This window comes from Schistocerca serialis, chromosome 2 (assembly GCF_023864345.2).
Source record: "Schistocerca serialis cubense isolate TAMUIC-IGC-003099 chromosome 2, iqSchSeri2.2, whole genome shotgun sequence".
In the NCBI taxonomy this organism is placed as follows: domain Eukaryota; kingdom Metazoa; phylum Arthropoda; class Insecta; order Orthoptera; family Acrididae; genus Schistocerca; species Schistocerca serialis.
In genome coordinates this window covers 866,398,141-866,410,484 of record NC_064639.1, presented here as the reverse complement: position 1 = coordinate 866,410,484, position 12,344 = coordinate 866,398,141, and the positions used below count along the sequence as shown (strand labels likewise).

The window sequence follows — 12,344 nt, the reverse complement described above, 5'->3', positions numbered from 1 at the left end:
GAGATGGAACCTTGAGGAACACTATATGTAGTTAATTCCAAATCAGATGAAAAGTGATTGCTTACTCCACAGGTACTTCGCAACGACATACTCTGTTTCCTGTTAGTTAGGTGAGACTCGAATCATTTTGTGGCACTCCTGGTGACTCCATAATATTCTAATTTAGTTGAAAGAATGCTATGAATCACACAGTCAAAGATTTTTGATCGGTCACAGAAAATGCCAGTAGCCTCTAATTTGTTATCTAATGAATGAAGTACACTCTCACTGAATGTACAAATAGCCTTCTCTATGCAGAAGCTTTAACGAACACACATGGTGACTTGCAAAATGTATTATTTGCAGTCAGATGCTTAAGAAGAGGCTTGAACACAACCTCTTCAAATATTTTAGAAAATGCCAGCAAAACTGAAATTGGTCGATAGTTTGATGGTATCCCTTTATCCCCCTTTTTGTAAAGAGGCTCAACTTAAGCATATTTTAGCCAGTCTGGAAATGTTCCGCTGATAAGAGTTTGATTACACAAATAACTTAAGACAGAACTAAACTCACATGAGCACTCTTTGATTAAGTTCACTGATATGTTATCATAACCACTAGAATACTTTGATTTTAAGGACGCTAATTCCCTGAGAGATATAAGCGTCATTACCATTTTATTAAAGTTACTTGTAAAGACTGGTCCCAGATATTTCATTGTGCCGTTTATTGAACCTTATGACTCCAAGCTGTCAGTAACAGAAACCAATTACTCATCCATTTTTAGAGTTATCTGTTCCTCTTCCATTTGGACCCTCCTGCCTCTGTCTTCACTACATCCCATGAAGCTTTTATTTTATTGCCTGATGTAATTATCTTTTCCTCATAATAAAGCTGCGTAGATTTCTGGATTACTTACTTCAATATTTTACAGTTTTCTTTGTAATGTATAACAATACTAACATCAGAACTGTTACTAGATAATAGATACAATCTCCTTTTTGACCTATATGATATCTTTATTTCTTGTGTAAACCTTGGCTTATTTTTAGATTTCTGTTTGATTTGAGTTACCATTAGGGAAAAACAATTTTCAAAAGATGAAGTAACTGTATTAATTAATGCTTTTGATTTCTATTTGAGTCTGAGGAATTGTAAACATCTATCCAGCTCATATCTTTGAGAAATCTTCTAAAATTCTCAATTTTTGACTGATTTATTACCCTGCTGTACTCAGATTTAAAAGATTTTTTATCCTGACAAGTTTCAACATATAACACAGGTTGCTAAATATCGTGATGAGGTTGCTCATTTTCTATTGGTTTTGTGGTATGACTCTTCTCTACGTTTGTCTACAAAGATATTATCAACAGCAGTCTTAGAGCATTGGCATACCCTAGTTGCAAAGTTCATGGCACGAATCAAATTGAGTGACAGTGGTACTGATTGCAATAATTGTTCACGGACAGAAATTTTCAATAAATTCGCGTTAAAATCACCAGCAACCACTATTTCGTGGTGTTTTTTTGTGTAAAATGGCGAACTGCTATCAAAGTTTCAAGAAGCAATTTTAAAGGCTGCATCCACTAATATACGTACATCAACCCTCTATGTATTGCTCCTGTAGGATTCGTGAGAACGAGATTACATTAACTACAGCACGCACAGAGGCTTCTAAACATTCTTCCTGCGCACCATAACTGAGTGGAACGTAAAGAAGCCGTAATAACTAGTATAATGGGAAGTACTCTCTATCACGCACTTCACAATGGTGTGCCAGGTGTGGACGTAGACGTAGATGTGAACAGAAGAAAAACTGGTAGGAGTGACATCCGGTTATGCTGTAACCACTTCTATACTAACGTGTACCATTGGAACGGAATGGTAAGCGATGAGGTCTTTTTATAAGGGACGGTCAAATGAAACCTAACAAATGAGAAAAACTAAGCACACTTTATTTTTTCAAAGAAGTCGTCTTAATACATTTACCCCACTGTGAGACACCGTGGTCAAATGTCTTCATGGAAAAAGGTTAGCGATTGCCTACAGAACCAGGACTGTACCCAGGCGTTCTCCTATTCGTCCGAAGAAAACCAGCGGCGACGGATGTCTTTTTCGAGAGCACCAAAAATATGGAAATCGCATGGGGAGGTATCGGGACTACACTACAGCCCATTAAAATTGCTACACCACGAAGATGACGTAATACAGACGTGAAATTTAACGGTCAGGAAGAAGATGCTGTGATATGCAAATGATTAGCTTTTCAGAGCATTCACATACGGTTGATGACGGTGGCGACACCTACAACGTGCTGACACGAGGAAAGTTTCCAACCGATTTCTCATACACAAACAGCAGTTGAGCGGCGTTGCCTGGTGGAACGTTCTTGTGATGCTTCGTGTAAGGAGGAGAAATGCGTACCATCACGTTTCCGACTTTGATAACGGTCGGATTGTAGCCCATCGCGATTGCGGTTTATCGTATCGCAACATTGCTGCGGAATCGGGTGGTTCAGGAGGGTAATTCGGAACGCCGTGCTGGATCCCAATGGCCTCGTATCACTAGCAGTCGAGATGACAGGCATCGTATCTGCATGGCTGTAACGTAACGGATCGTGCAGCCACGTCTCGATCCCTCAGACAACAGATGGGGACGTTTGCAAGACAACAACCATCTGCACGAGCAGTTCGACGACGTTTGCAGCAGCATGGACTATCAGCTCGGAGACCATGGCTGCGGTTACCCCTGCCACTGCATCACAGACAGGAGCGCCTGCGATGGTGTACTCAACGACGAACCTGGGTGCACGAATGGCAAAACGTCATTTTTTCGGATGAATCCAGGTTCTATCATGATGGTCGCATCCGTATTTGGCGACATCGCTGTGAACGCACATTGGAAGCGTGTATTGGTCATCGCCATACTGGCGTATCACCCGGCGTGATGGTATGGGGTGCCATTGTTTACTCGTCTCAGTCACCTCTTGTTCGCATTGACGGCACTTTGAACAGTGGACGTTACATTGCAGATGTGTTACGACCCGTGGCTATACCATTCATTCGATCCCTGCGAAACCCTACATTTCAGCAGGATAATGCTCGACCGCATATTCCAGGTCCTGTACGGGCCTTTCTGGATACGGAAAATGTTCGACTGCTGCCCTGGCCAGCACATTCTCCAGATCTCTCACCAATTGAAAACGTCTGGTCAATGGTGGCTCGTCACAATACGCCAGTCACTATTTTTGATGAACTGTGGTATCGTGTTGAAGCTGCATGGGTAGCTGTACCTGTACACGCCATCCAAGCTCGGTTCGACTCAATGACCAAGCGTATAAAGGCCGTTATTACGGCCAGAGGTGGTTATTCTGGGTACTGATTTCTCTGGATCTTTGCAGCCAAATTGCGTGAAAATGTAATCACATGTCAGTTCTAGTATAATATATTTGTCCAATGAATACCCGTTTATCATCTGCATTTCTTCTTGGTGTAGCAATTTTAATGGCCAGTAGTGTATATGGAAGATGTGCAATGACTTCTCGGCGGAACTTGTGCAGCGTACTCCAAACAACATTAGCAACTTGTGGGCGGGCTCACATGTTGCTAAGATCGTTTCAAAAGATGAAGGAAGTTTAGGGCTTAATGCCCCGTCGACACTGAAATCGTTAGAGACAGAGCACAAAGTCAGAATGTTTAAAGGCTAGGGAAGGAAATCGGCTGCATTCTTTACTCTTTGAAAGGAACCATCCCGGCATTTGGGAGGAACGATTTATGGAAGTCTCGGAAAACCTAAATCTGGATGGCCAGACGCGGGTTCGAACCGTCGTCCTCCCGAATACGAGTCCAGTGTGCTGACCACTGCGCCAACTCACTCGGTGGTGGTTTCAAGTACAGAGCAAAAGTTTCGCTGGGAAGCCCTTACACACCCTCCGCACAGTGCCGACCTCGCCCCACGTGATTTCCAAATTTTAGGAGCCCTTAATTAAAACACTGGTGGGCGGCAGTTTGCTTCGGACAGAGAGGAGCACACCTGGGTATAATCGGGGTTCCGCAGGCGGGACAAATATTTTCCCAGTCTTCTCTGAGAGTGGGACACATACATTAACAGCTATAGCGATTACTTTTGAAATAATAAAGTTTACCTGCTAATTTTCGATCTGTTTCGTTTTCATTTGAGTTCCCCTTATAGTTTCAGCAAACAGGTTGATAGAGAAGGACGTGGAGTACGAATTTCTATCAATCCAAACATGCATATTGCCGCTGTTGGGAACAACAGCTCCGTTGAAAAAGGCCTCACCTGTGAACAACACAAGCTGCAGGAACGTCGATTCTGCAGTACTAGGTTGGTTAACCCATTGACAGGTCTCAAATCTGGGTCCAAAATCCTTTGGCTCAAGTGTTGCGTAAGTTGTTACTGATACTGCTTCACCAGCATCATCGAACTGTATTACTCAAAGCCTAAAAGTATCAGCCTGTCCCATTTATAGGTTGGATATCTAACGTCTTCATTTTCAGTATTCCATATAAGTATTGCCAACGGCCTTGCCGCAGTGGTAACATCGGTTCCCGTCAGATCACCGAAGTTAAGCGCTGTCGGGCTGGGCTAGCACTCGGATGGGTGACCATCCGGTCTGCCGAGCGCTGTTGGCAAGCGGGGTGCACTCAGCACTTGTGAGGCAAACTGAGGAGCTACTTGATTGAGAAGTAACGGCTCCAGTCTCGGAAACTGACATACGGCCGGGAGAGCGGTGTGCTGACCACACGCCCTTCCACATCCGCATCCAGTGACGCCTGTGGGCTGAGGATGACACGGCGGCCTGTCGGTACCGTTGGGCCTCCATGGCCTGTTCGGGAGGAGGTTTTTATATAAGTATTGGCCGAATTAAACAAATTAAAATTCTAGCATACCTGGAAGTGACGAAAGTCATGGGACAGCGATATGCGCTTATACAAATGCCGATAGTATCACGTACACAAGGTATGAAAGGCCAGTGCATTGGTGGAGCTGTCATTTGTCCTCAGGTGATTCATGCGATTCATGGTAGTTGGAGCTAGACGCATAGAACATTCTCTTTCGCAAAATCGTTAGGGAATTCAATATTACGAGGTCCACTGCGTCAAGAGTGCGCCGGGGATACCAAATTTCAGGCATTACCTCTCACCACCGACAACGGAGTGTCCGATGGTCTTCACTTAACAACCGAGAACGGCAGCGTTTGCGTAGAGCTGCCAGTGATAATAGACAAGCAACAATGAGTTAAATAACCGTAGAAATCAATGTGGGACGTTAAGACGAATGTATCTGATAGGACAGCGCTGCGAAATTTGGCGATAATTTTTACGTACGCGCCACGCGACACAGCGTTGCTGACGAAATAGTTAGGATCGCATCTCAGAAAGTGACTCTGTCCACTGCGTATTTAACCAACAAGATGTTGGGTTATTTCACTGTAGGGAGTTGTTTGACTATAACGTCAGCCCTAACACGCTGTAAAATTCCTGTAGGGGAAGGAGAGCTCCGAAGGAAATTCCGGAATTGGCATTTCCATTAGACCGAGTGCTGTGCATGCGGAAATGAACTGAAAATGCTTTTCAGCACACCTCATTCCACAAGTTGCGAGTTTCAGCTCCTGTGGAATTAGTCAGCAAGGCCGAGAGGGTGTCACGAGTAGTGGAGAGAACCTCATCGGCAACTAAAACGCGTCCAAGGCGTCGCTACCGATAGTGGGAGGGCCCATCGTAGGTCCAGTGACGAGACACGGGCCCCGCCCCCCCCCCCCCCCGGCCCGCTTCAAGCTGTGGACAGCCTCCTCCCCCTCCCCACCCCACCCCACCCCCGCTCCGCAAGTCAATTACAATTAGGTACCACTTGGGTTGTACGGAACACTAGCCTCGCTCTAGAGGACGTCACCATACTGTCGAGACCTGCTCAAACATCAAAGAAGCATAAACCTACTTCACTACGCTTAGGAACACGGAATATACAGGGTGTTTCAAAAATGACCGGTATATTTGAAACGGCAATAAAAACTAAACGAGCAGCGATAGAAATACACCGTTTGTTGCAATATGCTTGGGACAACAGTACATTTTCAGGCAGACAAACTTTCGAAATTACAGTAGTTTCAATTTTCAACAACAGATGGCGCTGCGGTCTGGGAAACTCTGTAGTACGATATTTTCCACATATCCACCATGCTTAGCAATAATATGGCGTAGTCTCTGAATGAAATTACCCGAAACCTTTGACAACGTGTCTGGCGGAATGGCTTCACATGCAGATGAGATGTACTGCTTCAGCTGTTCAATTGTTTCTGGATTCTGGCGGTACACCTGGTCTTTCAAGTGTCCCCTCAGAAAGAAGTCACAGGGGTTCATGTCTGGCGAATAGGGAGGCCAATCCACGCCGCCTCCTGTATGGTTCGGATAGCCCAAAGCAATCACACGATCATCGAAATATTCATTCAGGAAATTAAAGACGTCGGCCGTGCGATGTGGCCGGGCACCATCTTGCATAAACCACGAGGTGTTCGCAGTGTCGTCTAAGGCAGTTTGTACCGCCACAAATTCACAAAGAATGTCCAGATAGCGTGATGCAGTAATCGTTTCGGATCTGAAAAATGGGCCAATGATTCCTTTGGAAGAAATGGCGGCCCAGACCAGTACTTTTTGAGGATGCAGGGATGATGGGACTGCAACATGGGGCTTTTCGGTTCCCCATATGCGCCAGTTCTGTTTATTGACGAAGCCGTCCAGGTAAAAATAAGCTTCGTCAGTAAACCAAATGCTGCCCACATGCATATTGCCGTCATCAATCCTGTGCACTATATCGTTAGCGAATATCTCTCGTGCAGCAATGGTAGCGGCGCTGAGGGGTTGCCGCGTTTGAATTTTGTATGGATCGAGGTGTAAACTCTGGCGCATGAGACGATACGTGGACGTTGGCGTCATTTGGACCGCAGCTGCAACACGGCGAACGGAAACCCGAGGCCGCTGTTGGATCACCTGCTGCACTAGCTGCGCGTTGCCCTCTGTGGTTGCCGTATGTGGTCGCCCTACCTTTCCAGCACGTTCATCCGTCACGTTCCCAGTCCGTTGAAATGTTTCAAACAGATCCTTTATTGTATCGCTTTTCGGTCCTTTGGTTACATTAAACCTCCGTTGAAAGCTTCGTCTTGTTGCAACAACACTGTGTTCTAGGCGGTGGAATTCCAACACCAGAAAAATCCTCTGTTCTGAGGAATAAACCATGTTGTCTACAGCACACTTGCACGTTGTGAACAGCACACGCTTACAGCAGAATGGCGCACCCAAAGACTGCGTTGTCTTCTATATCTTTCACATCACTTGCAGCGCCACCTGTTGTTGAAAATTGTTGTTGTTGTTGTTGTGGTCTTCAGTCCTGAGACTGGTTTGATGCAGCTCTCCATGCTACTCTATCCTGTGCAAGCTTCTTCATCTCCCAGTACCTACTGCAACCTACATCCTTCTGAATCTGCTTAGTGTATTCATCTCTTGGTCTCCCTCTACGATTTTTACCCTCCACACTGCCCTCCAATACTAAATTGGTGATCCCTTGATGCCTCAGAACATGTCCTACCAACCGATCCCTTCTTCTGGTCAAGTTGTGCCACAAACTTCTCTTCTCCCCAATCCTATTCAATACTTCCTCATTAGTTATGTGATCTACCCATCTAATCTTCAGCATTCTTCTGTAGCACCACATTTCGAAAGCTTCTATTCTCTTCTTGTCCAAACTATTTATCGTCCATGTTTCACTTCCATACATGGCTACACTCCATACGAATACTTTCAGAAATGACTTCCTGACACTTAAATCTATACTCGATGTTAACAAATTTCTCTTCTTCAGAAACGCTTTCCTTGCCATTGCCAGCCTACATTTTATATCCTCTCTACTTCGACCATCATCAGTTATTTTGCTCCCCAAATAGCAAAACTCCTTTACTACTTTAAGTGCCTCATTTCCTAATCTAATTCCCTCAGCATCACCCGACTTGATTAGACTACATTCCATTATCCTTGTTTTGCTTTTGTTGATGTTCATCTTATATCCTCCTTTGAAGACACTGTCCATTCCATTCAACTGCTCTTCCAAGTCCTTTGCTGTCTCTGACAGAATTACAATGTCATCGGCGAACCTCAAAGTTTTTATTTCTTCTCCATGAATTTTAATACCTACTCCGAATTTTTCTTTTGTTTCCTTTACTGCTTGCTCAATATACAGATTGAACAACATCGGGGAGAGGCTACAACCCTGTCTTACTCCCTTCCCAACCACTGCTTCCCTTTCATGTCCCTCAACTCTTATAACTGCCATCTGGTTTCTGTACAAATTGTAAATAGCCTTTCGCTCCCTGTATTTTACCCCTGCCACCTTTAGAATTTGAAAGAGAGTATTCCAGTCAACATTGTCAAAAGCTTTCTCTAAGTCTACAAATGCTAGAAACGTAGGTTTGCCTTTCCTTAATCTTTCTTCTAAGATAAGTCGTAAGGTCAGTATTGCCTCACGTGTTCCAGTGTTTCTACGGAATCCAAACTGATCTTCCCCGAGGTTGGCTTCTACTAGTTTTTCCATTCGTCTGTAAAGAATTCGTGAAAATTGTAACTACTGTAATTTCGAAAGTTTGTCCGCCTGAAAATGTACTGTTGTCCCAAGCATATTGCAATAAACGGTGTATTTCTATCGCTGCTCGCTGAAGACTGGCTGGAAATCAACTCACTTCTTACCTTACGGCCGACACAACATTTACTACTTTGAAAGCGATATGTCTTGAAACCCCTCCTCGATCCTAAACGCCAGGTAGCTATCTATTGGCACCCCAAACCCTTGCGACATTACGCGCAGGCACCTAAGCAAACAAAGGTAGTGGTTCACTGCACAGTCCGTAACTGCGTTAATACGTGCTCGGAGAAACTTTGCGCAAATATAGAGGAGTTGCCGACGCGAGAAACCTCAACGTAGTGTATTCGGGTATCAAAAGAGCCACTGAGCCTACCACTATGAAGATTACCCCGCTTAATGAGATCGGTGGAACAGTCATCGCAGATTGTAATAAACTGAAATGATGATGGGAGCACTATTTCAACCTCCACTCTATGGTCATCGCGAAAGCAAGAGGAGGAATTTCTCAGTTGCCAACTTGTCATGAGCTGGAGGTCGTACCTAATCAGGTGGAGCTTCTGTAAGCTTTTGCAGGGCTTAAATGCGGAAAATGCCCTGGCAAAGACAGCATCCACACAGGACTCGTCGAACTATTTCCGCTACCACCAATGCTCTACAGCCTTCTATTGAAATGCTGGCCTGAGGGTACTGTGCCGCAGGATATGTGCGATGGCAACATCCTCACTCCATGCGATGGTAAGTGCAATTGCTATCGCAGAATTTCCCTGCTGAGCAGCGCCTACGGTCGCAGGTTCGAATTCTGCCTCGGGCATGGATGTGTGTGATGTCCTTAGGTTAGTCAGGTTTAAGTAGTTCTAAGTTCTAGGGGACTGATTACCTCAGAAGTTAAGTCCCATAGTGCTTAGAGCCATTTGAACCATTTTTGAGCATCGCCGGGAAAGCGTTCGCGCGTCTGGTTAAAAAATGGTTCAAATGGCTCTGAGCACTATGGGACTCAACTGCTGAGGTCATTAGTCCCCTAGAACTTAGAACTAGTTAAACCTAACTAACCTAAGGACATCACAAACATCCATGCCCGAGGCAGGATTCGAACCTGCGACCGTAGCGGTCTTGCGGTTCCAGACTGCAGCGCCTTTAACCGCACGGCCACTTCGGCCGGCTCGCCCGTCTGGTGCTGGACAGACTGTAGAAGCTTGCCGAGCGTCAACGTGGGTTTCCAGCCCAGCGATCTGCTACTAATAAGATCTTCACACTCCGCCAGGTAAAGGGAAAATACCGCGAGTGGAAGACCACCACTGTTCATTGCTTTTAGGAAGGGACTGTATACTTCGCTAGTGTAGGCAGGGTGCACTCCGAAACTCTTGAAGACGACCAGGGCTTTTCACGAAGATATGGAGAGTGCTCTCCTCGTGCAAACAGGAACTCGTCAAGGCTATGTACTGGTTCCTACCTTGTTTGTTATGTTCTCCTCGCTACTCAGAGCTGCTTACGGCGAAGCCTATATACCAGGGCTGACATCTCGTTACCCAGATCCAAGCGCCACCGTGAGGTCTAATTTTAAAGTAAGCTTTTCTTTGCTGACGATGCAACATGCGTTAGCAAATATTCAAGACGTCCTTCTAAGCCTTGTGGATAAATTTTCTGCTGTGTGCAAGATCTTCTCCAAGTCTGTAAATGTAAAGAAGGCTGAGATTCGCTAATGTCAGATCTCTCTCTAGACGATAACATAAACGCAAGAATTGCAAATCGGCGAACACTTTCGGGAAGCTCAAGACTATGGAACAACAAACACCGTACGGTGACCACAAGAATGCCCATCAATCACGCATGCGTGCTGAGTACTCTCTTGTGTGCAGGGGAGACTTGGACATCACACGCCGAACAAGAACATAAGCTCAACACCTTCCATGTGCGGTGATTACGAAACATTCTTGGCATAATATATAGAAACCACGTAACCATGTGACAAATGAGATGTTCCTGAATACTGCGAAGCTATCGAGTAACGCAGCCAACGGACACTGTCAAGGAAAGTCGCCTGCTATGGTCAGGACACATACGTCGTATGGACCACTCCCGTCTTCTCTGACGCACATCACTTAGTGAAACTGCACATGCCAAGAGACCCCATCGAAGGAAAGTTATGCGCTTTAAAGACTGCGGCAAATGCGATATGAGCGCATTTAATATCGAGGGAGGTGCTCGCCGAAGACCGCAGCTGATGGAGGAGGGCAGCAAGTTTGATGACGGCGCCTGGCTCAACAACTTGGCTGCTAAGGCAAGCGCCTCCAACGAACCCATTTTAGTGTGGTGTACACATGCCCACCTGTAGGCGCCAAGTGAGCTCTCAAATTGGACTCTTGCGTCACCAAAGAAAGTGCCAGCATGATGCTACTTTGATCTTCCTGCAGGAAGTATAGGCCGTTGATCGTGATGCTTTCGTTTTCACTACGAATCCTTTCTTGAAATGTAGTTGTGTACATTCGGGTTTTCAAGTGAAATTTTGGTGACGAAGTCGTGGTATTGTGAAACTTCGACTTCTATGACGGTATTCGAAGTGAGCTTCTAGCACAGTGGAGATGCTTCCGTAGATACTGGATTTTTGCTCTTACACCACTTCAGCACCGAGCCAACCATTAAAGTGTTAACTGATGAGGCTTCCGATCATCTTGCTTCCATCTCTCGTTTCAGCAGCGTATTTTCAGGATTTATTTCAGGTGCATTTAAATGCGATGATGGACGTCAGTTCACGTGGAATTTTTTGTGGATCGCCATTCCAGTATGACGCATCGCTCAACCCACACTACTGTTGATGTATTTTAGGTTGCTTTCGCCGAATAACTGAGAAGATTACTTAAGGTTACACGTATTTTCTTTTACATATTAATTGTGGTTTCACTATATTTAAATTTCACATGGTGGTTATACATATGTAATGAATTCACACAATAATACTACACTTTAAAATATGTACAGGCATGTCACAAACGTACTATCATTCTCAGTATTTTTCACCGCTATTACTGTCACCGTTTTTTCACTGTCATTAGTTTTTACTGTCATTTATGTTATTACTGTCATTTTTATATGTTTCTGTATCCAAGGTGTAGTATAGACCTATGTGGGTTATTTCTTCTCCCGGCCTTAAAGTTTCTTACTCCTCAATACACGTAACACCGATAGCTATGGTTATGAATCAGTACTGCATTCGTATGTTTCTTCTATCCATGTAACAATTACAGTTTTGTTTCTTTAAAAATTAATATTGTAAGTGAAGCATCACGTGTTAAAGTCGCATATCTTTCAACGCACAATAACATCTATTGTGAAATGACTTTAAAATGTCACATGTTTTTGCTGCAATCAGAATATTTAAGTAGGAGAATGTCACACTGAAAAATAATGTGGGGAATTATATTTCCTACACAGAGTTCAGTACAGGCACCTGGTGACCGAAGACATTTATTTTGTAATGTACTGCAGGGCGAGAGCCAGTTTGACTTTTGATGTTGACTAAGATATTTAAAACTCTAACTGGATACTATGTATTCATAACGTATGTGATCAACTTGTCGGCGTACACATTTATTCCAAACATTGCTGTATAATAGTTTGTTCTATCCTTTTAATATTATACAGACCAGCCGCATTAATGTCACCACCACCTATGTTCGACGTCAACGTGCAATAAACACTGGCAGAAGGCAGGTGGCAGC

The 12,344-nt window shown here is 44.5% G+C and overlaps 1 protein-coding gene and 1 pseudogene across 1 annotated transcript in view; one reads left to right on the top strand and one right to left on the bottom strand.

The window, feature by feature from the left end:
- The window catches only part of LOC126456475 (uncharacterized), a 341,682-nt gene that overhangs the window by 170,808 nt on the left and 158,530 nt on the right, over window positions 1–12,344 (bottom strand). The window lies entirely within an intron of this gene.
- Window positions 4,514–4,631, top strand: LOC126459479 (5S ribosomal RNA; annotated as a pseudogene).